Source organism: Macaca nemestrina, chromosome 7, assembly GCF_043159975.1.
Source record: "Macaca nemestrina isolate mMacNem1 chromosome 7, mMacNem.hap1, whole genome shotgun sequence".
NCBI classification, from domain to species: domain Eukaryota; kingdom Metazoa; phylum Chordata; class Mammalia; order Primates; family Cercopithecidae; genus Macaca; species Macaca nemestrina.
In genome coordinates, this window is record NC_092131.1 from 99,151,842 (window position 1) to 99,178,196 (window position 26,355).

Below are 26,355 nucleotides of genomic sequence, written 5' to 3' on the forward strand. Positions count from 1 at the left end.
TTCCAGGTGTGTTGACTTCCAGGTATTAATTAGAACATTCCACAAAGAAGGGGCACTAAAATGTATTATGTTAGAATGTAATTCTCTTTACAAGAAGGGTGTTCAAAGAGTATATTTGCTTCCTCAGAAGTCATTTTTCTCTTCCCTGGGTTATCATCAAACCACAGAATGCTGAATTAGAAGGAACTGTGAAATCATTACAATGGGGCCCAACTCGCTCTCTCTTTGTCTTCCTTCCTTCCTTCCTTCCTTCCTTCCTTCCTTCCTTCCTTCCTTCCTTCCTTCCTTCCTTCCTTCCTTCCTTCCTTCCTTTCTTTCTTTCTTTCTTTCTTTCTTTCTTTCTTTCTTTCTTTCTTTCTTTCTTTCTTTCTTTCTTTTTTCTTTCTTTCTTTCTTTCTTTCTTTCTTTTTCTTTCTTTCTTTTCTTTCTTTCTTCTCTCTTTCTCTATTTCTCTTTCTCTCTTTCCTTTCTCTCTCTCTCTCTCTCTCTCTCTCTCTCTCTCTCTCTCTCTCCATTTGTAATCACTGGGGACATTCCTTCCCTCTCTCCCCAAACCCCATATTTTGAAACTAGAACCACTACATTGAGGAAATATAATTGCAGGTAAAAGCAAAGAAATTTAACATTTTCATCAACGTGTGCAGCCTTAACATAAGTGCGTGATTTCTATTAGACATTTTGCAATATTGAAAGGCACTCAGTGATCTCATAATTCCCTTTGTGGATGTCAAGGAACAAAGCATCCCAAGTTAGAAATCATGCATCCAATCTATCCTCCTCATTTTCCAGATGAGGAAGGGGAACTCCCCAAACTAAATTACCAAAAAGGGCCTGTAAGTACTAAGAAGGGAAGCTGGGGCAGCCGCATGGAAACGTGATCAGAGGAGTGAATCCCTGCTGTGAATGCGCATTAGAATCATTTGATGAGCTTTTAAAAATACAGACACCTGGGTCCAGAGGTACTGATAGAGTTGGTCTGGGTTGGGGTTGGGAAATCTGATTCTAATGTGTAACTGAGGTTAGAGATATTACAAATGAGTTCAAGTCTGGAGTCACTGAACCCTGATCTTCTTTTAAGAGCTCTGTTCTCCCCTGTCCCTACCTCGATCAATTTGCCTTGCTAATAGAGGGAGGGCTTCACTTCAGCAATGATGAGAGCTCAAGCTGGGCTTTCATAGGAAGGGAGGAAATCCTAGTGGTTTATGAGAACCACACTGAAGACTTTGCAGAGACCCCGTGAATAGAAATTAGTTATAAGCGGAATTATACATGGCCAGGAGGGGCGGAACAAGCAGATTCACAAGCTGTCTGACACTGGACACATTGCAAACATCTCCAGAGGTCAATTTGCTCATCCTTCAAAATGGGTCTTAGCATATACGGATCTTGCTAGATAAGAATCATAATAGGGAATGGGGGAGATGGTGGCAACCTGGGGACTTGGTGCTCCTCCTGCAGAGGGTTGCTCATTGCTGTCCTGCAAGAATAGGAGCCCAGTACTGAAAGATGTTGTAATTCTTCCAGGTAAGCCAGAAATCCAGATTTTGTGTAAAATCTCCTGAGTTTTAAAGTTTGGAAACACATCCAAATGTTTTAAATGCACTGCTGGGGACAGCATCAGAGGGGTGGGACTCAGCTCTAGGAAAAGCAGCGGTTTGTGATTTCCGACCCACCTTATTTCTCAGATCCCTTCCAGATCTAACTTCCTAGGAATCCTTGATTGGGTTATGTTTCTGTGAGAGTTGTACCAACTGACAAACCCTGGGAAGCACATTTGGTAGCTACTGCTCCTTTACAGCTGAAAAGCTTATTTTGCCTTGGTCTTTGCCAGTCCCACCTGCTGCAGCGTGCTTGCTATTAAGCATCCATGAACAGCAGAGACCAGGTACAGCCAAGGGTGTGGGGCATGTTTCTGATCTCCTGTGGGCCTCAGCATCTCCTAGCTCTGAAATGGGGACCACAGCTCGAGAACTGTGAGCAGAGGCTCCGGGTAAGCTGGAGCTATGTGCTTGCCAAGAGCCCAGACAGTTGCTCCTGAAGGTGAGGGAGTGCCCAGCAGTCAATGTGGGGTCCTCTCCCCAGAGCTGAGGTCAGAAGATGATTTCACTAGGTTAAATTGCCTGGCACTGGACCTGAGTAAAAATCTAGATTCCCCTCCACCCTCTCCCAGCTGAAATCAGCCTTCTAAAAATATCTCCGGCAGCAGCATACTCCATCTGACTGGCTTGACAAGTTACAATCTTCAAAGCAGTTTTCCTGCTGCTCAGTCCACAGGGGTCCTTCCCTGGTCAAAGCTTTTTTTTTTTTTTTTTTTTTTGAAATCTGCCACCTTCTCCAGATCAGCAGAAAGCTGATGGGTACTTTGTTTGATATAAGAGCAGATGCTCAGCCGTCCAGTCAGAAACAACAGCGATATTCACCGACAGAACCTTCCTCTATTTGCAATTTGGGACGTAGTAGAGGAAGGACCATCTTTGCACATCAGGCCCTAAACAGATGTGCAAAGAACATTTGGGGTGCTTGGGGGCAGCTCTCCAAAGGCTGCAGAACTTATTTATCGGTACAAGTCTTCTGGGAACACTTGCATACGAGGATCAAGAGCATTTAAGAGGTTTATGTACTGTAATATTCAATGGAAAAGGGTGTAAAATAGATTACACAGTATTATCTATCTAGTCTATTAAGAAATGGGAAGAAATCCACTGAAATATTAAAATGGACAATCTCTTAATGCTCATGAGATTATGGAAACATTTTAGACTCTTTATGCTCTTTGTATTTACCAAAACACCACAAACAGCTTGTACTATGTTAACACACTTTTGAAAAGTTTTAGTAGTTGATAATAGGTAGCAGTTTTAGTTTTGTGTGAAAGGTTGAGGTGAAATGCTATCTGAATTTTAAAATTATTTTACTCTTAGGGTAATGTAGCTAATAACTTCTGACAGTGATGGATACTACGTTCTTTAAATTACATTAAATTGTTTTGAATCACAAGAATCAGTCTGCAAACAACTGAATAAATTACTTAAGATATTTATGGCCTGGCGCGGTGGCTCACCCCTATAATCCCAGGACTTTAGGAGGCCGAGGCGAGTGGATCACAAGGTCAGGAGATCAAGACCATCCTTACTAACATGGTGAAAACCCGTCTCTACTAAAAATACAAAAAATTATCTGGTCATGGTGGCATGCACCTGTAGTCCCAGCTACTCAGGAGGCTGAGGCAGGAGAATGGTGTGAACCTGGGGGACAGAGCTTGCAGTGGGCCGAGATTACACCACTGCACTCTAGCCTGGGAGACAGATATATATATTTATACCCATTTGATCTAGTAGTTCTAGTTCTGAGAAATTATCTTAAATATTAAATATGGAAGACAGTTATCCATGAAGATGTTCATCATAGCAGTATTTTAAAAATAAAATGGAAACAAACTCTTAAAGACATTTTAATGTATGTTTTAAACTAAAAGTATTAAATACAATTTAAATAAAAAACGTGAAATCATTAAAAATGATAACGAGAAAAATTTTAGTAAAATGGAAAATGCTTATGTTTCAATGTTAAAAGAAGAAAAACCTAGCAAACAAAATTGTATATAAAGTAAAACTACACATGAAGATTATAAGTAGTATTTACTACCTAGAGCTGTGGTGAGAATTAAGTGAAATAATATATCTGAACCTTTAGCAAAGTAGTAGAAGCATTGTAGCATTCAATAAATGTTAGCTCTGAGTTTTCTATATATGTGTATAGTAAAAAGATGAAAGAAAGGGTTATTCAAGCATCTTTTAATTTGGTGGAGTTATGACTGATTTTCAGGAGGGTTTTCTTTCCACTTGTATTTTCCAAATACTTCATAATGAATGAACAAATATTTCTTCAGCTATGGGGAAATAAATTATATAAACAAAAATAAAGGTCATTCTGTGTTTGGATTCATCATTAAATTGACAGTGACGAGGGTTGCAGGGGAAGGGAGATCTTGTGATGCCTTGAACACTCCAGTTGATCCAGCTATTGGGTTGGGATGGTGTCACTGGCTCACACAAGATGATGGAGGTGATGGCCACAAGGTGACATTTAGAAAATCAAATAAAGGTGCAACACATGCAGACAAACTCAACCCTATCACACAGGGCCAAGAAAGGCACACTCTGACACTCGGGGACACAACTTAAGGACGGATTGAAGGAGGAGGCTTCTGTGGGCTTGCCTCCTCTGCTCAGAAGTGGCTGGGTGCACAGTGGGGCATCTGCTTAGACAGATAATGATACATTTTTCCATCCATTCTGGGAGCACTGGATATATTTTTCTATTAACCAGTCAATCAGGAAAATGTCATTGAGTGTTGACGTGTCCTGCATAATTTGCTCTAATCTAGCAACCAGTAAAATGGCCTCTGTGATTGTCTTTCTGGGCATGGTGGTGAGGGCTATGTGGGGAAAGAGGTGGTGATGGTGGTAGGGCCTAATATGCGGATTCCAGAGAATGGATTTTTGGAAGAAACATCAATGTAGTGTTCTAGGGGAGTCTTCCTGCTGTGGCTTTTATCTCCCCAGCCTCTTCCATTTCCCGCAATGTTTCCATCCCTGAGTGCATGTGTCTATAAACTACTTAACCGGAAGGCTGGTGCTTGGTAAAAAGCATTCTGAGTTCCATCATTTTGACGAGCATGTTCCATTAAATGATCTACTCCCACAGGTAATAGAAGGCATCAAGGAGTAAGTCTCTTTTTTTTTTTTTTTTTTTTTTTTTTTTTTTTTTTGTGCAGTTGCAAGATTTAATAGAGTGAAAACACAGCTTCCATACAGAGGGAGAGGACCCAAAGAGGGTAGCCGGCTGGAAAACCTGGGTTTATATCCCGATCATTGTCCCTCCCGCTGTGCTCTCAGGCAATAGATGATTGGCCATTTACCTCCTGTTTTTGCCTAATTAGCATTGTAGTGAGCTCTCTTTACTACTTGATTAGCTGGGTGTGAGTTAAGTTGCAAGCTCCGTGTTTAAAGGTGGATGGGGTCACCTTCCCAGCTAGGCTTAGGGATTCTTAGTTGACCTAGGAAATCCAGTTAGTCCTGTTCTCAGTCCCCTCTCTCAACAGGAAAACCCAAGTGCTGTTGGGGAGGTTGGCCGACCGCTCTTAACTGCTTCCTGCTGAATTGGGGCACAGTAGAGATCGTGCAGTTGAGATTTTCTCGGGAGGGGTGGCTTTGATGTCATCAACATCAGAGCATAGGATAGCAGGCTGGTCCAGGGGTCTGCGGTAGATTTTAGTCATGGACTACATCTGGGGCTCCATTTGAAGAACGATTTGTAGCTTTACAACTTTGATTCTGGAAGAGACAAACTTAACAACGAGGTTAAAGATACACAGATTCAAATGTATGGCTTGAAGTGAAGGGGATTATTTCTTTTGGCACACTTCACAGGCCCTGACTATCTGCTTGATAGTTTTGAAAAGACCTGGTCCAGTAAATAATAATTTGGCCATCTGATGGGTGCTATCAATGCCTAAGTGAAAGGTTTGGTGAAGGGTTTTGAGTAATTTCCATTGGTTAGTTGCTGGTGAAAGTATTTTCCCTTCTTTGGTGGCTAGCCAACCTGAGAGGAGGAAACTATGTCCTCGTGAGGTTCCCCACTCTATTTCTTCTGCTGAGTACTGGGGCTTGGTTTCTCGGAGGGGATTACCCCACACTAGGGTTCTTTCTATAAGCATTTCTAATGGAGGGTCCTGTCTTGTGGCTCTTTTTGCTTTAATATCCGCTTGGTGGTTCCCTTCTATTTCCCTTTCCTTTCCTTTCTGACGACCCCAGCAGTGTAAGACTGCCACCTCTTTAGGTTTCTGTACAGTCAATAATAATCTCCTAATGGCTTCCTGATGTTTGATGTGTGTTCCTTCAGAAGTTAGGATTTCCCTTTCTCTCCATATTGCTGCATGGGCATGGAGGACTAGGTAAGCATAGAGTCTGTATATATATTTACCCTTTTTCCTTCTCCTAATTCTAGTGCCCAAGTGAGGGCTATTAGTCCTGCCAGCTGAGCGCTAGTTCCTAGAGTGAGGGGATTACTTTCAAGTATTCCATTATCACTGACCACTGTATACCCCGCTTTTCAAAGTCCTTTTTCTACAAAGGAACTTCCATCAGTATGCAAGTTGAGGTCGGGATCAGTCAAGGGAACCTCTAGAAGGTCCCCTCGAGTGGCATAGGTTTGAGTAATTACTTGTTGACAGTTATGTTCTATCTTTTCTTCATTGTCTGGAAGAAATGTGGCTGGGTTAAGAGTTGCACTAGTGCACATTCACAGCACTGGCCCTTTAAGTAACAGAGCCTGATATTTAAGTAAACAGTTGTCTTACAGCCACAAATCTCCTTTAACAGTGAGTATGCTGTTTGCATCATGAGGTGTCCACACAGTAAGATCTCTTCCCTGTATTATTTTAATGGCTTTAGATACTAAGACTGCTACTGCCTCCACTACCCGTAAACAATGAGGCCAACCCTTTGCCACTACATCAATTTCTTTACTCAGATATGCCACGGGTTGCAAGATGGTCCCTTGGACCTGTGTAAGGACTCCTTACACAGTCATATACATGTGATATATATGTCACAAGACTGTGACATATAAAGACAGTCTTGCCCTGTTGGCAAGGTTAACGTTGGGGCTTGGGTTAGGGCCTTCCCTAGGGCCTGGAAAGCCGCTTCTGCTTCAGGTTTCCATCTTCCTAAATGGGTATTGGCTTTCTGAGTTTCCTTAATTAGTGTATATAATGGCCTGGCTATTTCGCCGTACCTGGGAATGCATATTTGACAGAAGCCTGTTATGCCAAGGAACCCTCTTAGTTGCTTTAGGATTCTGGGGTGAGGATAAGCCAGTATAGGCTGGATACGTTCCTCACTGAGGGCCCTGGTGCCTTTGGATAATTTTAGCCCTAAGTAACCTGCTGTGAGCAGAGCTGAGCCTTTGGTTTGGAAACCTTGTAGCCACAGATGGCGAGGAAATTTAAGAGTGCTTGGGTACCTTGATGGCACAAGGTTTCTGAAAACTAAAAAGTAAATCATCCACGTACCAAAGGACAAGAGTGTCCAGGTATGAGAACTGGCTCAAATCTTGGGCTAATGCCTGGCCAAATAGATGGGGGCTATCCCCGAACCCTTGGGGTAAAACACTTCAGGTGAATTGAGACGTTGGGTTCGAAGGATCTTCAAAGGCAAACAAGAATTGAGAGTCAAGATGTGCAAGGATGCAGAAAAAGGCATCCTTAAGGTCCAGGACTGTAAACCCCTGTGCTTCTTCTGGTATTTGGGAAAGCAGAGTATATGGGTTCTCAGTGGTCTCAGTGTTTTCAGGTCACGCCCTTGTTTACACTGATAACAAGGTAGTATTGGAGTGTTATGGGGTCCTGGAGAAGACCTTCAATGATCAATTATAGGTTTTAAATTTACCCTGGCTTTTAAAGGAACAGGGCACACTGTTTTTTACAATTTCTATCTTTCTCTTTCTTTCTCTCTTTGACTCCCTCTTTGTCTCTCTGCCTCTTTCTCCTCTCTGTCTCTGTCTCTCTCCTCTCTATGTCTCTCTCTCTCTCTCTCTCTCTCTCTCTCTCTCTCTCTCTGTCTCTTTCTCTTTCTCTTCTCTTAGCCATTTACAAACTTGGGGCCTTGGCAAGGGTGGTGGGGAATGGGTCCCACATAACTGCCCATTTTGAGAGCTGTGTGCCTAAATCGGAGGGACACCAGGGACAAGACTCCCTGGGTTTATAGCCTAGGTGCCTAGGGACGCAGTGTAGAGCTTCCTTAGATCCCTTTGGAGATACAACTTGCTAGAGGAAATGAAAGTCTGAACCATTAGTACCTAGGAGGCAGGGATCGGAGGAAGTAGATTCAGTGGTAAGGAGAATTTTGGGGCTACGCTTTCAAGAAAGTTGTGGTCGGGACCTAGGAGGTATGGGTCAGAAAGAAAGGTAGGGGCCCACACACCGGCAACTGTTGAGTAGAGACTTCTGGCTGCGCCATGATCTCAACTGGCTAATGCCGGGAGTTCAGGACGATAGCTTCCTGCCTCTAGTCAGCCCTTGGCTTCCCCAGGAGAACTGAAAGCAGAAGCTGGTTCTAGGCAGATGAACGCTCCCAACCCAGGAGGGTTGGGGATTGTTAGAAAGCCCTTCCCCAGACAGCCTCACACCTGAGTCTTAAGTCCGATGGCGACGCTAATCGTTTTTAACTGACTCACAGGTGCCTGGTATTTTCCATCAATTCTAAGGAAGGATAGGATAGAATATCAAGCAAAAGTTGTCCAATATTACTTACTGCTTTAGAAGTACCTTCGTGGTTGCCAAATGTTGCTGGGAGTCCTTGTTCCCAGAGCTCCAATGGTGGCGGGCTGCTTCCAAGATGGTGGCAAGTCTTGTGTTCTCTGACCTGGGGTTCTTGGCCTTATGGATTCCAAGGAGTGGAATCTTGGGCCATGCCGTGAGTGTTATAGCTCTATTAGAAGCCGTGTGTCACAGAAGAGAACTGTGGAACCCAGTGACTAGTGTTCAGCTCTATTAGGAAGAACCCAGGCACTTAGCCATGCAGAAACAATGGCAAGCCTTTAGCCTGATTGGGAGCGGCAATGGGTGCTTCGCTGGATCAGGAGCACAGCGGACACCCTGACAGATCCAGAGGGATGGAAATCAGTGGTGGGTCTGCAACGGTGGCAAACAACAGTGGTGGACGGCGAGTGAACGCTCGGCTTGAGCCGAAACAAACACGGACAAGAAGAGTGTGCAGTTGCAAGATTTAATAGAGTGAAAACAGAGCTCCCATACAAAGGGAAGTGAACCAAAGAGGGTAGCCTGGAGTAAGTCTACTTTTAAAACAGTCAGTGGCACAAGCTTTGGGCCAAGCAAACTCTTCATACTGGAAGCTATTTGTTCCACTATGGCCAAAGACGGGCTTCCCATGTCACTCCCTTTTCTGCATTGGATGTAAAGATAGGCACTGGGGTGGGGAGGGTAGGTGGCACAAGGTCTTTGCCATCAGCCAGCAACTCTTGAAGTCCCCTGGAAGGACTTGCTTTGTCTCTTGGTGCCAATGGATGACATATTTTGCTTTGGGGCTGCTGACTAAGAAACTAATTTTGGGGCTAAGAAACTAATTTCCTGCCTTGTTGAATGCAGAACCCCGAGGCAACTTCACCTTTGATGACTGAGTTAAACTCTCGAATAGGCTGAATAATCATTAGGATTTAAATTAAGGATTAAACACTCCATAAGGCTCCCAGTGTGAGTGCACTCTGAGTACATGCGGCTTCCGTGGATGTCAGTGTGGCAGTGAAGAATGTGATCTCAGAGTCTCTTCAGCTTGGGCTGGTAAACATGGATTCAGTCTCTGAACTTGTAATGCAAAATCCCTGCTCCTCTTATCATAAAATCCAGGCACTCCTACAGTACCAATTAGCTCAAAGGAGGCTTTGCAAATATTTGAAAAGTCAAATCTCTACCTTGAATACATCCAAGGTTGGCCTGCTGTTAACAATAGTACTCATCGTGCTATAGTTCTGGTTTCAACTTTGCTACTAACTTGCTGTGTGACCTTGGGTCAGTCAATCAGCTTTTCTGGAGCTTCTAAGATGAGACAGCTGGGTATGAGGATTGGTGCTGCTCAAATTTTGATGATTCTACTTTAGGCAGGGACTTCAAAGTTCCCACTTTCTTGTTGTGTCTGTTCTCATGAAGTACCCTTAACCTTCAATGCCCCCATCTACCCAACGATTTTATAAGATATACACACAGAATGTCAAGAAATCTCATCTTTTGATCTTCTGCGACGTGGTAAAGCACTTTAGAAAATAAAAAATATGCCACAACCTCTAACCTTTGGCAATTGTATTCTGTAGGATGCTAGTTCCCTAACATTTAATGAATCATTGGAAAAAAAGATGTTTGAATTTCCAAAAGTTTGGTTAATACTACATACTATATCACTGTCTTAAAAATGTATAATGCATACTAGTTTTGTGCCCTGAGAAGCTGTTTAGCCAGCATTTTAACCTTCCAAACTATTCTATCACTGTGATCATCTTTGTCTGTTTGGCTTATAATTTCCTTGCCACCCCTGCTACCCCCAGCAACAGTTGGTTAGATTAGAGATGAGTATCTCACCCAAACTGGGCCAGTCAGCTGTAGTGGTGGACAATGTGCAGTGGTCCACAATGTGCAGTGAAGCAATAGAGAACTTCAGTCTGAAAAACAGAGCAGATGAGCAAAGAGGAACAAAAGTTAAAGAGTATCTGCATGGCATCCCCAATCCAGTTCACTCCTCAGGTCAGCTGCCTGTGGATTCCTGAGATACTTCTGTATCCTTATAATAAATTCTTTTCTGCCCAAGCCACTGTGAGTAATTTCTGTAACTTACCATGGGAAAAATTTTCTTTTCTCTTTTCTTTTCTTTTTTCTTTCTTTCTTGGCAGAGTCTCGCTCCATTGCCCAGGCTGGAGTGCAATGGCACAGTCTTGGCTCACTGCAACCTCCACCTCCCGGGTTCAAGTAATTCTTCTGCCTCAGCCTCCCAAGTAGCTGGGATTACAGGCATGCGCCACCATACCTGGCTAATTTTTGTATTTTTTAGTAGAGACGGGGTTTCCCCATGTTGGCCAGGCTGGTCTTGAACTCCTGACCTCAGGTGATCTGCCCACCTTGGCCTCCCAAATTCCTGGGGTTACAGGCATGAGCCACCGCACCCGGCCCTTTCTTTCTTTTTTGGCATGTTTAATAGCATTTCCTTGAGCTTGCAGAATAGTTAACAATAATTTAGTCTAGCATCTCCTGGGAGCTGGGACAGGCTAAGCTGGGGAGTGCTCTAGCACTAAGACCAGAATTATGGCAGAACTGTGGCAATTAGCTTGGTGGTTTTTGGAAAGTAGGTAAGTGTGGTTTAGGAACAAGTCATCTCTCAGGGCAAGTGGAAGAAGCCTAAATAAGCAGAATTGTGTCCAGGACAAGGGAGTGGCCACTGTGACATGCAAGTTGTTACTCTTTGGAAAGACAACAGTGGCTCAAAAGTGTACTAATTTTGTGTGTGTGTGTGTGTGTGTGTGTGTGTTTAATTTTATAATGCCCTGACATCTTGGGTGCATTGCTGACTGGAGAGAAGCTGCCCTGCACAGGGTTAGTTAATTCCTGGAAATTGTAAATGGCTTATCTCTGAGTCTGCCTTTCAAATGCTTACCACTGATCCATAGCCACACCCCAGCCACCTTCTTCACTGAACTCTCATGTACCAAGCCAATATTTCCCTGCCCTACATCAACCCAGGGCCAGGGACCAGATACCTAGGGGCAGCCTTATGTCCAGATTTATTCAAACTGGCCAATCTGAAGCTGTTTACCCTGCCCTGGGTTTCCCACAGAAACCCCAGTAACAGCTGTGGCCATGCCTTCCCCTGCCTCCTCGCTCCTCAGTGACTCTCATGTTTCCCCACATGACCCTGCACAGTGTGCTATGTCTCATTTCCAGGGAAGCTGTAACACTAAACTTTTCCTTCAAAGGCATTGACCGCTCCGTGTTTCTACTCACTTTATAAATTAAATCCTAGGCACATATTAAAAAGCATCAGAGGGAAGGAGACAACCTATGGGCTATATCACTCATCATTTCATTAAAATCTTAAAGAGTAGGAAAATAGTCTTTTTAAAACAAAGGAAATCAAAGCCCGGAAAAGTCAGATGACGTGCCTTCAGGTCAAATAGATGGCCCCAGTGGAGACAGATTCAAAATCATGCCATCTGATGCTGAAGCACATACTCTTAATTACAGCGAAGACAGAGAGACCTGGATCCACTCTGTGCTAGGGGCTGAGCACACAGTAGTGGCTATGACAGGTATCATTTCTGTCTTTATGGAGTTTATATTTACTTTAGTTAGGAGACAGATGTGGATAAAATGATTCTACAAATAAATGTATACTTTGAAACCAAGGAAATGCTAAAAGTACAAAGTAGCCAAGGAGTTAATTAAGAGATTATTTTCAATTTGCAAATAGCCTGAGGTTGGAGGAAGGTGGCAAATGTCATCAAGTGAATGAATGGAGATCATTGGGGGTGATTTTAAAAGTAAAAAAGCAAAAATGGGTAAATTTAATATATTATATGTAACCCAATATATCCAAAATGTCACCATTTTGACATGTAATCAATATAAAATATTATTAACAAGATATTTCACATTCTTTTCACAATAAGCCTTTGAAATACAGAGTATATTTTATACTTACAGCTCATCTCAATTCAGACTAACTACGTTGCAGGGGCTCAATAGTCACATTTGACCAGTGACTACAATACTTCATATGGAACAACATAGGGATAGATGATTTAGGTTCAAAATACTAGCTTGATAGCTAGATTCCCACTGCCCTTTGGAGATACAATGCTGGCATCTGTTGTTGCTAATATGAAATATTGTGTCAGTGTGATTGTCATTCCTTTATAGGTAGCTTTTTTCCCCCTTTGGTTGGTTGCTTTTTTTCTTTTTTCTTATACTTTAAGTTCTAGGGTACATGTGCACAATGTGCAGGTTTGTCACATATATATACATGTGCCATGTTGGTGTGCTGCACCCGTTAACTCGTCATTTACATTAGGTATATCTCCCAATGCCATCCTTCCCCCCAGCCCCCCACAACAGGACCCGGTGTGTAATGATCCCCTTCCTGTGTCCAGGTGATCTCATTGTTCAATTTTCACCTGTGAGTGACAACATGTGGTGTTTGGTTTTCTGTTCTTGCGATAGTTTGCTGAGAATGATGGTTTCCGGCTGCATCCATGTCCCTACAAAGGACACAAACTCATCCTTTTTTATGGCTGCATAGTATTCCATGGTGTATATTTGCCACATTTTCTTATTCCAGTCTGTCACTGATGGACATTTGGGTTGATTCCAAGTCTTTGCTATTGTGAATAGTGCCGCATTAAACATATGTGTGCATGTGTCTTTATAGCAGCATGACTTATAATCCTTTGGGTATATCCCCAGTAATGGGATGGCTGGGTCAAATGGTATTTCTAGTTCTAGATCCTTGAAGAATCGCCACACTGTTTTCCACAATGGTTGAACTAGTTTACAGTCCCACCAACAGTGTAAAAGTGTTCCAATTTCTCCACATCCTCTCAGCACCTGTTGTTTCCTGATTTTGTAATGATTGCCATTCTAACTGGTGTGAGACAGTATCTCATTGTAGTTTTGACTTGCATTTCTCTGATGGCAAATGATGATGAGCACTTTTTCATGTGTCTATTGGCTGTATGAATGTCTTCTTTTGAGAAGACATTCCTTTGCCTTTTGTCCACTTTTTGATGGAGTTGTTTGTTTTTTTCTTGTAAATTTGATTGAGTTCTTTGTAGGTTCTGGATATTAGCCCTTTGTCAGATGAGTAGATTGCAAAATTTTTCTCCCATTCTGTAGGTTGTTTGTTCACTCTGATGGTAGTTTCTTTTGCTGTGCAGAAGCTCTTTAGTTTAATTAGATCCCATTTGTCCATTTTGACTTTTGTTGTCATTGCTTTTGGTGTTTTAGACATGAAGTCCTTGCCCATGCCTGTGTCCTGAAAGTTATTCCCTAGGTTTTCTTCTAGGGTTTGTATGGTTTTAGGTTCTAACATTTAAGTCTCTAATCCATTGTGAATTAATTTTCGTATAAGGAGTAAGGAAAGGATCCAGTTTCAGCTTTCTACTTATGGCTAGCCAATTTTCCAAGCACCATTTATTAAATAGGGAATCCTTTCCCCATTTCTTGCTTTTGTCAGGTTTGTCAAAGATCAGATGGCTGTAGATGTGTGGTATTATTTCTGAGGGCTCTGTTCTGTTCCATTGGTCTATATCTCTGTTTTGGTACAGTACTATCCTGTTTTGGTTACTGTACCCTTGTAGTATAGTTTGAAGTCAGGTAGCATGATGCCTCCAGCTTTGTTCTTTTGACTTAGGATTATCTTGGCAATGCGGGGTCTTTTTTGGTTCCATATGAACTTTAAAGCAGTTTTTTTCCAATTCTGTGAAGAAAGTCATTGGTAGCTTAATGGGGATGGCATTGAATCTATAAATTACCTCGGGCAGTATGACCATTTTCACATTATTGATTCTTCCTATCCATGAGCATGGTATGTTCTTCCATTTGTTTGTGTCCTCTTTTATTTCACTGAGCAGTGGTTTGTAGTTCTCTTTGAAGAGGTCCTTTACATCCTTTGTAAGTTGGATTCCTAGGTATTTTATTCTCTTTGAAGCTATTGTGAATGGGAGTTCATTCGTGATTTGGCTCTCTGTTTGTCTGTTACTGGTGTATAAGAATGCTTGTGATTTTTGCCCATTGATTTTGTATCCTGAGACTTTGCTGAAGTTGCTTATCAGCTTAAGGAGATTTTGGGCTGAGACGATGGGTTTTTCTAAATATACAATCATGTCATCTGCAAGCAGGGACAATTTGACTTGTTCTTTTTCTAACTGAATACCCTTTATTTCTTTCTCTTGCCTGATTGCCCTAGCCAGAACTTCCAACACTATGTTGAATAGGAGTGGTGAGAGAGGGCATCCCTGTCTTGTGCCAGTTTTCAAAGGGAATGCTTCCAGTTTCTGCCCATTCAGTATGATATTGGCTGTGGGTTTGTCATAAATAGCTCTTATGATTTTGAGATACATTCTATCAATACCGAATTTATTGAGAGTTTTTAGCATGAAGGGCTGTTGAATTTTGTCAAAGGCCTTTTCTGCATCTATTGAGATAATCATGTGGTTTTTGTCTTTGTTTCTGTTTATATGCTGGATAACGTTTATTGATTTGCCTATGTTGAACCAGCCTTGCATCCCAGGGATGAAGCCCACTTGATCATGGTGGATAAGCTTTTTGATGTGGACAGAAATTATAACAAACTGTCTCTCAGACCACAGTGCAATTAAACTAGAACTCAGGACTAAGAAACTCAATCAAAACCGCTCAACTACATGGAAACTGAACAAGCTGCTTCTGAATGACTACTGGGTACATAACAAAATGAAGGCAGAAATAAAGATGTTCTTTGAAACCATTGAGAACAAAGATACAACATACCAGAATCTCTGGGACACATTTAAAGCAGTGTATAGAGGGAAATTTATAGCACTAAATGCCCACAAGAGAAAGCAGGAAAGATCTAAAATTGACACCCTAACATCACAATTAAAAGAATTAGAGAAGCAAAAGCAAACACATTCAAAAGCTAGCAGAAGGCAAGAAATAACTAAGATCAGAGCAGAACTGAAGGAGACAGAGACACAAAAAGCCCTCCAAAAAATCAATGAATCCAGGGGTTTGTTTTTTGAAAAGATCAACAAAATTGATAGACCACTAGCAAGACTAATAAAGAAGAAAAGAGAGAAGAATCAAATAGATGCAATAAAAAAATGATAAAGGAGATATCACCACCGACCCCACAGAAATACAAACTACCATCAGAGAATACTATAAACACCTCTATGCAAATAAACTAGAAAACCTAGAAGAAATGGATAATTTCCTGGACGGTTACACTCTCCCAAGACTAAACCAGGAAGAAATTGAATCCCTGAATAGACCAACAGCAGACTCTGAAATTGAGGCAATAATTAATAGCCTACCAACCAAAAAAAGTCCAGGACCAGACGGATTCACAGCCGAATTCTACCAGAGGTACAAGGAGGAGTTGGTACCATTCCTTCTGAAACTATTCCAATCAATAAAGAGGGAATCCTCCCTAACTCATTTTACGAGGCCAACATCATCCTGATATCAAAGCCTGACAGAGAGACATCAAAAAAAGAGAATTTTAGACCAATATACCTGATGAACATTGATACAAAAATCCTCAGTAAAATACTGGCAAACCGAATCCTTTGGTTGCTTTTAAGAGTTTTTTGGTCTTTGATATTTTGCACTTTCAATTTAATGTTGCTGGAGTTAACTTATATTTTTTTGCTGATGATTCTGTGTGTCATTCAAAGAACTATGTCTCTTCTTGTGAACAGTTTTGACCGTTTTTGTTGAATAATGCTTCTCCCTTTTTTTCAGTGTCTACTTCCAGAACTGGTATCAGATCTACATTTGATTTTGTCATTTTATTCTCCATGTTTTTTAAGAGCTCTTTTATAATTTCTATTTTTTTCTCACTACTGTATTTAGAGTATTTTTTTAGTGCTTTCTTCTGGTTTACTTAATTTGTCACCCACTGTCTAATCTGCTTATGGAATGTGTATTGGGTTTTTAATTTCGATGGTTACATTTTTCATTTCTAAATCTCCTCTTAATTCTCTTTAAAATACGTCTTTGATAAAATTCTGATCCCTTCTTTCACTATAGTTCTGATTGCTTCTCCCATCTCCTTCATTCTCTTGTTTATTTTGTAGTCTTTCTCAAATTGTCCTGTTAGCTCCAGTTTTTTGTTTGATGCCCTTGCAAACTCACCCTTGTTATATTTCATGTTCGCATTGGATTTATACTTTTTATTGTTAATTCATCTCCAGTAGGGTTTGTTTCATAGTGGGTAGTGGAGATGTGTCTGCAGTAGGATTTTGGTTTTGCATTCACAAGGGTTCTAAGAGTATTACTTGTCTGGGCTAGCTAGGTATTCCTTTCTTAGCAGGAAGGTTTCTTTATAAAGTGGGTGGAATAATTTCTGACCATGCATATCTAGTTTCTGAGCTTCCATTTCTTTTTGTTTCCCATCCATGACCTCAGAAGGACAAGTTTTCTTGCTCTTTTTCCCTGCATGGGAACAAAAAGTTTTGTTGCTTTGATTGGAGGATGGAGTAGCTCTTCATAGCTCCAGGCTCCATGCAGGGGCTTATACCTAACTTCCAACTCCTAGGTGTGACACCTCACTCGAATGTCAGAACCCTAACTCCTAGATTTGATGTTTGGGCGTAGTACCTACAGGAGGCATAGTCAGTGAACTCCCATTTACTGCAGTCACTTGGCTTTGAGATCATTTCCTATTTCTGGACTCTTGGGGTTTCTCTTTCTTGTTTTCTTTCCAAGCTCAGTTTTACAATTTGTTGCTTCTCTTTGCCCATAATTTCTGTTTGTCATGGAAAGGGGGGAACTTGTGTCTTCTCCATCTGCCCTACTCCTAGAAGCTTTTCATGCTTTGCTTTTGTAATTTAAATAAGAGGTAAGAAAAGTCTTCCATTGTTTCCACATACTTCATATTTCCTGGGGTAGTTTAAATAGTCTTTTCAATTGAAGTATTATTGAGACAAAATATTTTTATAACCATGTTATTATCGTGTTTATGACAGGTTTAAAAAGAAAATCATCCGTAGGCTTTCCTTGTAAGGGTAGAAGAGAAAAGAGGCTACATGTGTGGTTTAGAACCAGACAGGGTCCAAACCTTAGCCAGACTCTCCAGCTCTATGGTAGAATCTCCATGACAGCAGACACTGCTGCCTTGACCCCTATTTAACACCCCGTGCCTGGCACTAAAGCAAGCCAACAATAAATGTTCGTTGAGTGGAAGAATAAGCAAATAACTTTGATTTTCTGAGCCTTTATATATTCATCGGTAAAATACAAGCGACACTGCTAACATTATGTTAAGTTGTTGTGCAGCTTGGACGTGGTGTATGTAAAGTGCTAGGCACATTGCAGGTGCTAAAGACACTGTCCATGGTTCCAGGCAAAAGAGGAGCCTGGTTTGATTCAGAGAGTGGTCAATGTGGATCATGAGAGATTCTATAACTGGGCTTTTTAGGACCTCTTTTATACTTTGTGAATTTCCCAATCAATGGGATCGTTTTGTTCACCTCCACATATCTACTAATTTATCTGCATCTCTTGGCTAAGCAGGCTGTCAGAATGGAATGTAGTTCTCACGGCCCTGTGCATGGGGTTCTAATCTCCCTGTCCCTCACAAAATGCTCTCCCATATACTCCTTCTCTCACAATTAGTGCTTGTTTTTCCTGCCATCCTTCCACTTTGGAAGGTAGCACCTCGCTTATTATCTGCTGTCATCCTTAGCTTTCCCTCAATATACTTTGAATATGTCAAAAAGGTCAATTTGGAATCAAATCTTGCCCTCCCTCCCTCCCTTGTTCCTGTAACTACATTGTCTCTGCAACTTGAGGTTACTGCTGAAATAATTTTTATCCTTCAGTGACTTACCTCTGTTATTTGCCTTGCTTTTTATAATTTTAGATCTATGTGTAATTTAGAAGACTTTAATGAAGGGAGTTTATTTGGCTTAGCCTTCTTAATGTATGCACTGATTTGCAACTTGGGAACAATCCAATTAGTCTTTTATTGACTGTCTACCATGTGTCCATGGCTCTGCCAGCAACAGTGGGGGTGCAAAGAAGTTAAAGTTTCAATCTCTGACTTTGAGCAGAGTACAGTTTTACTGGGGGACAAACCAACAAATTATCCTGTAATTCCACCCAGAATTATAGGATATATCAAATAATGTGTAATCAAGTGGCAAGTTACATGACTCAGACTCTGAGGGCCATATGACTCAGAGATCAGTGTGGGCTGAAGTCATCTGTAAAGCTTCATGGGAAAGAAGGGTCTTCACCTGGGCCTTGAAGGACAGGGGAGATTTGAACAGGCAGGAGGGTATTACAGATGGTGGGGCACAAGGAGGCTCAGCATGGTGTTTCTGTAGAGTGGAGAAGAAAATCACTATTACAAAACAGAATTCATACTGGGTGCTTAAGGTGGGCCAATTACTGGAAGCCTTAGTAGGACAAGAGGCACTCTTCTCAAAAGAAAGCATATAAAGAGACAGATTGCAGAGGAAGTATTTCTGTGCCAAGTTAGATCACCTTTGGTCTTCTAGGTCTTATAGCATCCACCAACCCACATAAATTTCATACCCACACCACTGTTCTGAACTGGCCAGTGCCAATTGGAGAGAATTCTCTCTCCATCCAAAACTGCTCAGCACTATAAATAGAAACCCTTACCAACTGAAATTTTGAAAGGGTTTACACCATCTCCTTTAGTTTGTTTTGACTGTGGCTATTGGTTACACACAGCAATGACAACTGTCCTGAGTGGATCTCCTGCCCTTGTGCCATGTTCTGAGTCTCTCAAACCAGTTGTGACAGTGGGAGAAATTTGAGATACTTGCAATAGAGAACAACCTCTGCTATCGTGTAGAAACCATGTGCCCATGGCATTCCCTGTGAACCATCCTCAGACACGCCCTGCACTGCAGCAGCTTGAGGGCCACTGTCCACTGTCGCATGGCCTACTTGAGCCCTAGGAGTCACCAAATACAAGCCAGCCATTGGTTAAGAGTAGAGTAGAAAAGAAAGCCATGTTTCTTGTTAGGTAATAGCTGATCATTATAGGAAATATAGCTATCAGTTTCTTGATTATTTCTTGCTTCTTTTACTGCCTTCACTTTCTTGATCTTTTCTTCCCCTTTTTCTCAGGAAGAGCAAACTCAAGTATTATTTGCTCTTACGAGCTGTTAAGGAACAAAAGATAGTTCCTCCCTCTCCATATAAAGATATCTCAAGTGATTTTCATGGGCAAATCTGTCAGTTTGGATAGGAACAGGCTAAGATGAATCCACAACATTTTACCTTTGGAAAGAATTTGACTTGCTAGATTTTGCTAAACTGTTACAATATCTTCAATGAGAAGCAATGCTTCACCCAGACTGAAACTCCATGGGGTGTGAAGTAGCTCAAAGAGCTATTCATGAAATCTTTTGGTTTCTGTCATGATAATGTTTTGAGACTGACATTGACAGCAGGGAGTAATATGCTGAGATGGAAGTTGCTCTTGTTTGAGCTGGAGGACTTAGGAAAGAGGCTGACCCATGTTTTATTTGCATAGTCTATACGATATGATATGAATTATCAACACACCCACACATGCACAAACTTGACCTCACGTTGCCCTGGTAACCAAGAAAATGGCCTTATACTCAGCTGAAAGGGATACTGGAAATATAACCCAATAAAAATCAATCACTTAATGGATTAACAACAGCAATAATAATAAAGAAAGAAAGATGTGGCTTTTCCAGACCTTCCTGACTCATGTAGTATATTTGCAATCTCGGTTCCTTTGTCTTCCTCTGCCCATTGTGACACCACAAACGTTGCAGATGGTGGCCAACATTAGACTCTTGCCATTGTCTAAATCTTGACATTAGCTGAATTTATTACCCCTTCCTTAACTGTTAGTGATTACAAGTGGAAAGGCAAATATGTCACAATAAATAAACCAATGAATAGGTGCCTGGAAGAGTCCTCCATTACTTCCAAGTTATGCAGAAGTTATAAACTGGCCACACTCAAAGAAACTGCTTGGACTACAGGGAACATCACCGGAGTATTGCTTCTGAGTTTCTAGTCATGAATGTGGTCTGGGCTGGAGGCCTGACAGTTGATGCCAGTGCATGAGTAGCATAAAAAGAAGGGTGTTCAAGTAGACCTGGAGTTGCTCGTTATTTTGCTACACTTGGGATCTTTGCTACATGGGACAAGTGGCAAATCTCAGCAATAGCAAGTTGCCTTTTGGTTAAAAGTGTAATTCTTATTTTTATGCAACAGATGGTTATGGTTGTTACTTTTGCTTGAAATAAATCCGTAAGAGAGAAAATAAGCCCACAAGGTCTAGAGGGGAGAGAAAAAGTTGAATATTAAGAGCTGAGTCTAATTCCTTAGAAGCTGAGCAGGAGTTAGGAGAGATGACCTATTTTTTTTTAATGACTGTTGGTTTTGTTTTGTTTCAGTTTTGTTTTTATTCTACATAAAGATCACTCTGGGGATCTTTAACAGGCATTTGAGCGACAACTGTTTCATTTTCGGTTTTTGTATTCCTGACTATAACGCCTACTGCTTACAAGCCTCTGATTTAAGAATGGATTGCTCATGCTATGCTGCTTTTTAAAACAAGTCTGCCTCTTCATCTAATAGGTCCTGATTACATTTGAAGGCTGGTTGGGTGAATAAATTAAAAGACCCTTCATTGGGTGGTGTAGTGTTGATCAGAAGAACAAAAATCTGTTCTTAATGGAGGAAAGAAATGTATCGGGTTAAATCATAAAAGTATAAGACGTAGCAGGTTAAAGGGTTTAAGGATGTTTGACCATGCAGTTCCATGTGCTTCATTTTTTTATTGAACGAGCATATACTGGTCTCTGTATTAGCACTGTTTCAAGAGCTTGGCATCTACATAAGCAAAAAAGCAAAATCCCTCTCCTTCTGGAATTTAACTTGTAGTGCAAGAGAGAGACTCCAGGTGTGAATGTAATAAATAAATACATTAATTGCATGTTTAAAGGGATATGCAGAGCAGAAGAAAGAAACATATAAAGCATGGTAGGAAAGAACAGAAGTCCCCAGGGTGGGAGTGGGGAGGAGTTTCAAGATTGCCCAGAATGGGCTGAGAATTGTGTAGAAGGTGAGGTCTGAGCAGAGACTTGAAGTAGGAGAGGGCACAGGAGAGGGAGATATCTGGGAAGAGTGTTCCAGGCAGAAGGAATAGGCAGTGAAAGACCCCAATGCTGGAGCATGCCTGGTACTATCCTGGGAGTAGAAGGAGGCCAGTGTGGCTGGAGTCAGTAGACCAGGGGGCAAGTGAAGTCCAGAGGAAATAAGGGGGCCAGACCACATAGATGTAGGCTACCAAACATCATATTTCACTCTGAGAGAAATGGGGAGCCACACAGAGTTCTGGGCAGAAGATTGATGTCATTTGACTTAACATTTTAAAAGAATTAGTTAAGTTGCTCTGTTACAAATAGAATGTTGTGGGGTCAAAGGTAGAAACCAGAACCAGTTAGAAGGCTATCATAGTAATCTGAACCAGGGGAGCAGTCAGGAGGCAGTGGGAAGTGATTAGGTCCTGGGTATGTCTTGAAGGTAGAATCAGCTTGGTTTCCTGATGAATTGACTACTGGGTATGAGCAAAGGAGAGAGAAGAGGATGACACATTTTTTGGCCTGAGTACCTGGAAGATGGAGATGCTATCATGAAAATAGGGGAAGCTGAAGTTAAAACAGGCTTTGAGGGGAGGACCAGGAATTTGGTTGTGGACATGTTGTGTGTAATATATCTATTAGATGTGCAAGTGAATGTCTGATAGTAAGGGTTGGATCTTTGAGTCTGGACTTTGGATGAGAGGTTGAACTGGAGATGGAAATTTGATAGTCATAAGTGAGAGGGTGGTATTATGTCCTTGGAACTGGATGGGAAGGAGAAAGGACAATATCCAAGAACTGAGCCTTGGGGCACTCCAACATTGAGATGTCCAGGAAAAGGGGTAAATTACAAATGAGACTGAGAAAGCACTGCAAGGGAAACAGAGAAGTGGGAAGAAAGTCAACATTTTGGTGTCTAGGAAGCTATATTATGGAGGAAACAGTGATCAGTGTGCTGCACTGAGTATTGCAGATGCAGCAAGCAAGATGAGCACCAAGGGTTGACCACAGAATATTGAACCAGAAACAACAAAGGCATCTTTATTTTTATTTTTAACTTTATTAAAATACTGAGTTTTATTTCACATGTATAATTTTGTCTCTCCACCATTTCCATGTCTGACCACTGCTACTACTATGTCCGATCATAACATTCCATACATACTTAAAACCAAGCAAAGAGTGGAGTTCCATCTTTTAAAACTAAACAGGCATTTTGGACAACACATTCTTGGCAATGGAACGTAGACAACATTTATCAAACATAGTAGGGAAAGTTCTCACTCTGCGTTATAAAAAGAACAGCCAGATATCAACTGTTACAGAAATGAAATTAGACAGAAAATTTTTGACAAATTGTTTAAACTATTTTCTTAAAGAGACTTCCTCCACTGTCAGAGATCTTGAATAGCCTCTTGGTAAATCCTCCAGAAGCAATTCTTCACATAATTGAAGAACTCTGCTTCCATTTTGGGAAGAGAACCACCTTTTTATACATTTGCTTGCATTTTTGCTTTAATGTCTTCTACAGAACTAGGTCCTTTTGGTGTTTTAGGAGTTTTTTTCCTGTTTTATGAAAAATTCTTGTCCTTTTGTTCTTGGTGTTGATGATGGTTTTGAGTCTTTTCCATTCTGATTTGACTTTTGTGCATTTTTTGGCTGGAGTATCTTGTACAGATTTCTTCACTGGTGTTTTTTCTTCAGTTTCCTCATCATCAAAATTATCGTCATCATCATCGTCTTTATCATCACTATCATCTTTATCAGCAGCACGTTTTACTTTTTTCTGTGGAAACTTGCTACTACTTCCAGGGGCAGACTGCTTTCCAGATATACTTAAGAGTCTCACATCCTCTTCTTCATCTTGTGACTCTGCATCTTCCTCCACAACTGCTAAGTGATGTCCACTAATATGCACTGGCTCTGAACCACACTTCAACCATAAGATCACTAGTGGTGTTATTTCAAAGCCTCCAAGGGAAACTGTTGGCTGTACAGACATTTTCAAGGCTGCCAGTGTTACTTTAATTGGATTGCCTTCCTAATTCATTGCCTCTGCTTCAACAATGTCCAATTCATCCTTTGCACCAGGCCCTAAACTGACTGTTCTTAAAAATAACTGGTGTTCATTTTCATCATTATCCACCCTAAAGTGGTAATCTTTGTCAGCCTTTAGTTCACAACCAAAAAGATAGTTCTGGGGCCTCAGGGGGCTCGTGTCCACGTACATGCCCGTCAACTCTTCCTTCGGGTGGCAGCACACACTTAGGTGGGACAGAAGGTGGACCGATATAAACAACCACTGCTCAAGAGAACAGCTGCGCAGGACGGAATCACACAGGAATGGCATCTTTATTTTTTGAGGATTTTCTTTTTTTTTTTTGCCTAGAGGAGAGGAAAGAAACAGGACAGCAGCTAAAAGAGGAGGAAGTTGGGTAAAGAGAATATATGTGTGTGTGTGTGTGTGCGCGTATGTATGTGTGTATATATGTGTGTGTATATATATGTGTGTATATATATGTGTATATATGTGTGTGTATATATATGTGTGTATGTGTGTGTGTGTGTATATATGGAGAGAGAGAGAGAGAGTCTTGCTCTGTCGCCCAGACTGGAGTGCATGGGAACAATCTCATCTCACTGTGACCTCCACTTCCTAGGGTTCAAGCAATTCTCCTGCTTCAGCCTCCTGAGTAACTGGGATTACAGGTATGCACCACCACACCTGGCTAATTTTTATATTTATAGTTGAGACAGGGTTTTGCCATGGTGGCCATACTGATCTCGAACTCCTGACCTCAGGTGATCCTTCTGCTTAAACCTCCCAAAGTGCTAAGATTACAGGCATGAGCCACAATGCCTGGCCAAGAGAAGAATCTTTTTCAGATGAGAAAAATAACTACAGTTTTGTACGCTGATGACAGCAATCTAGTAGAGAAAGAAAAAATGATGAAGCAGGAGAGACAGGAAAGAATTGCTTGGATGCTGTGAGTGTCCTGCTGGCTGCAGAGTGGAATAGTTGCTGAGAGATCCAGCTATGAGGTGACATGCTAAGGAAAGTAGAAGAAAACTGAAGGAGCCTGAATTCCTAGTCATCATGGAGTTGCCATCTAAGTCCAGGATTGCCTGCTTCTGGATCTTTATTTCTTCAAGAGAAATAAACTCTTTTTTTCCAACATGTTATTAGGAGAAATTTCAAACATATAGGAAACTGGAAATAACTGTATAGCAAACACCTGCCATCTGGTTTCTACAATTAACATCTCTCTACACTTACTCTGATATACCTATCCATCTCTCTATCTATCCATTAATTTCTTATTTTTAGGGCATTTCAAAGTGAGATTCAGACATGAACGTATTTCACCCCTAAACACTTCACAATGTATACTGCTACCTAGAGTTTAATATCTAGTTATAGTTCTTTTTTCTTTAAGATAAAATTTACCTAAAATGAAGTGATCTAATTTTACTGTACTATTTGATGAACTTTGAAAGATGCATGCACCTGTATAACCCAACCTCTATTAACACATGGAACAATACACTTACCCCAGAAAGTTCCTTCAGTCCTGTTTCCAGTAAGCCCCTGCCTCCACCCTATCCCCAGAGGCAACTGCTATTCCGATTTCCTTTTTCATCATTGATTAGTTTTCCCTATTCTTTAGATAAATGGAATCACATTGTAAGTACTCTCTTGTGTAAGGCTTTTTCACTCAGATAAAATGTTTTTGCGATTAAGCCATGTTGTTGTATTTATCAGTAGTTCATGGCTTTCTGCTGCTAAGCAGTATTCCACTGTATGAATATAATACGGTTTGTTTATCCATTCTGCTATCAGCAGTCACCTGATCTGTTTCCAGTTTCTGCCTATTGTGAATAAACCCATATGAACAGTCTTGTACAATTAGTTTTATGGACATTTGATTTCATTTTCTTGTATGGAATTGCTGGGTCAAGTAATAATGTATTAGTCAGGGTTTTCTAAAGACAGAATCAATAGTGTATATGTGTGTGTGGGTATGAGTGAGTGCATGTGTGAAGAGAGAGAGAGTGAGTGAGTGAGAAAGAGAGAGAGAGAGTGTGTGTGTGTTTATTTTTAAGGAATTGCTTCACATGACTGTGGGGTTGGCAAGTTTAATATCTGCAGGGTAAGCCAGCAGGGTCGGCCAGGGAAATATTAATGGTGTAGCCCAAATCCAAAGACAATCTGGAGGCATAATTTCTTCTGTTTGGAGGAACATCAATCGCTTCTCTTAACGCCTTCAACAGATTGAATGAGGCCCATCCACATTATAGAGGGTCATCTGCCTTACTTACAGTTTACTGATTGAAATGTTAATCACTTCTAAAGAATAATGTCACTGGCCGGGCACGGTGGCTCACGCTTGTAATCCCAGCACTTTGGGAGGCCGAGGCGGGTGGATCACGATGTCAGGAGATCGAGACCATCCTGGCTAACACGGTGAAACCCCGTCTCTACTAAAAATACAAAAAATTAGCCGGGCGTGGTGGCGGGCGCCTGTAGTCCGAGCTACTTGGGAGGCTGAGACAGGAGAATGGTGTGAACCCAGGAGGCGGAGCTTGCAGTGAGTGGAGATTGCGCCACTGCACTCCAGCCTGGGCGATGAGCAAGACTCCATCTAAAAAAAAAAAAAAACAAACTTCCCAGCAATGTCTAAATTAGTGTTTGACCATGTATCTGGGTACCATGGCCTAGCCAACTTGACACATATATGCTTAGGATCAGGCCAGACACAGTGGGTCACATCTGTAATCCCAGCATCACCTGAGGTCAGGAGTTCAAGACCAGCCTGGCCGACATGGTGAAACCTTGTCTCTACTAAAAATACAAAAATTAGCAGGGCGTGGTGGCACACACCTGTAATCCCCGCTACTTGGGAGACCGAGGAGGGAGAATCACTT

The 26,355-nt window shown here is 41.4% G+C and overlaps 1 long non-coding RNA gene and 1 pseudogene across 3 annotated transcripts in view; one reads left to right on the plus strand and one right to left on the minus strand.

The window, feature by feature from the left end:
• The first annotated feature begins 744 nt into the window (after nucleotides 1-744).
• The window catches only part of LOC139364373 (uncharacterized), a 144,532-nt gene continuing 118,921 nt past the window's right edge, over nucleotides 745-26,355 (plus strand). For 2 of the 3 annotated variants that reach the window (XR_011626120.1, XR_011626121.1), the window contains exon 1: nucleotides 759-959. This is a non-coding gene — a long non-coding RNA (uncharacterized lncRNA). Of the gene's footprint in view, nucleotides 960-26,355 lie in introns of all 3 variants that reach the window. The other variant, XR_011626122.1, reaches the window with a different exon arrangement.
• On the minus strand, nucleotides 22,803-23,479 carry LOC105479343 (nucleophosmin pseudogene; annotated as a pseudogene).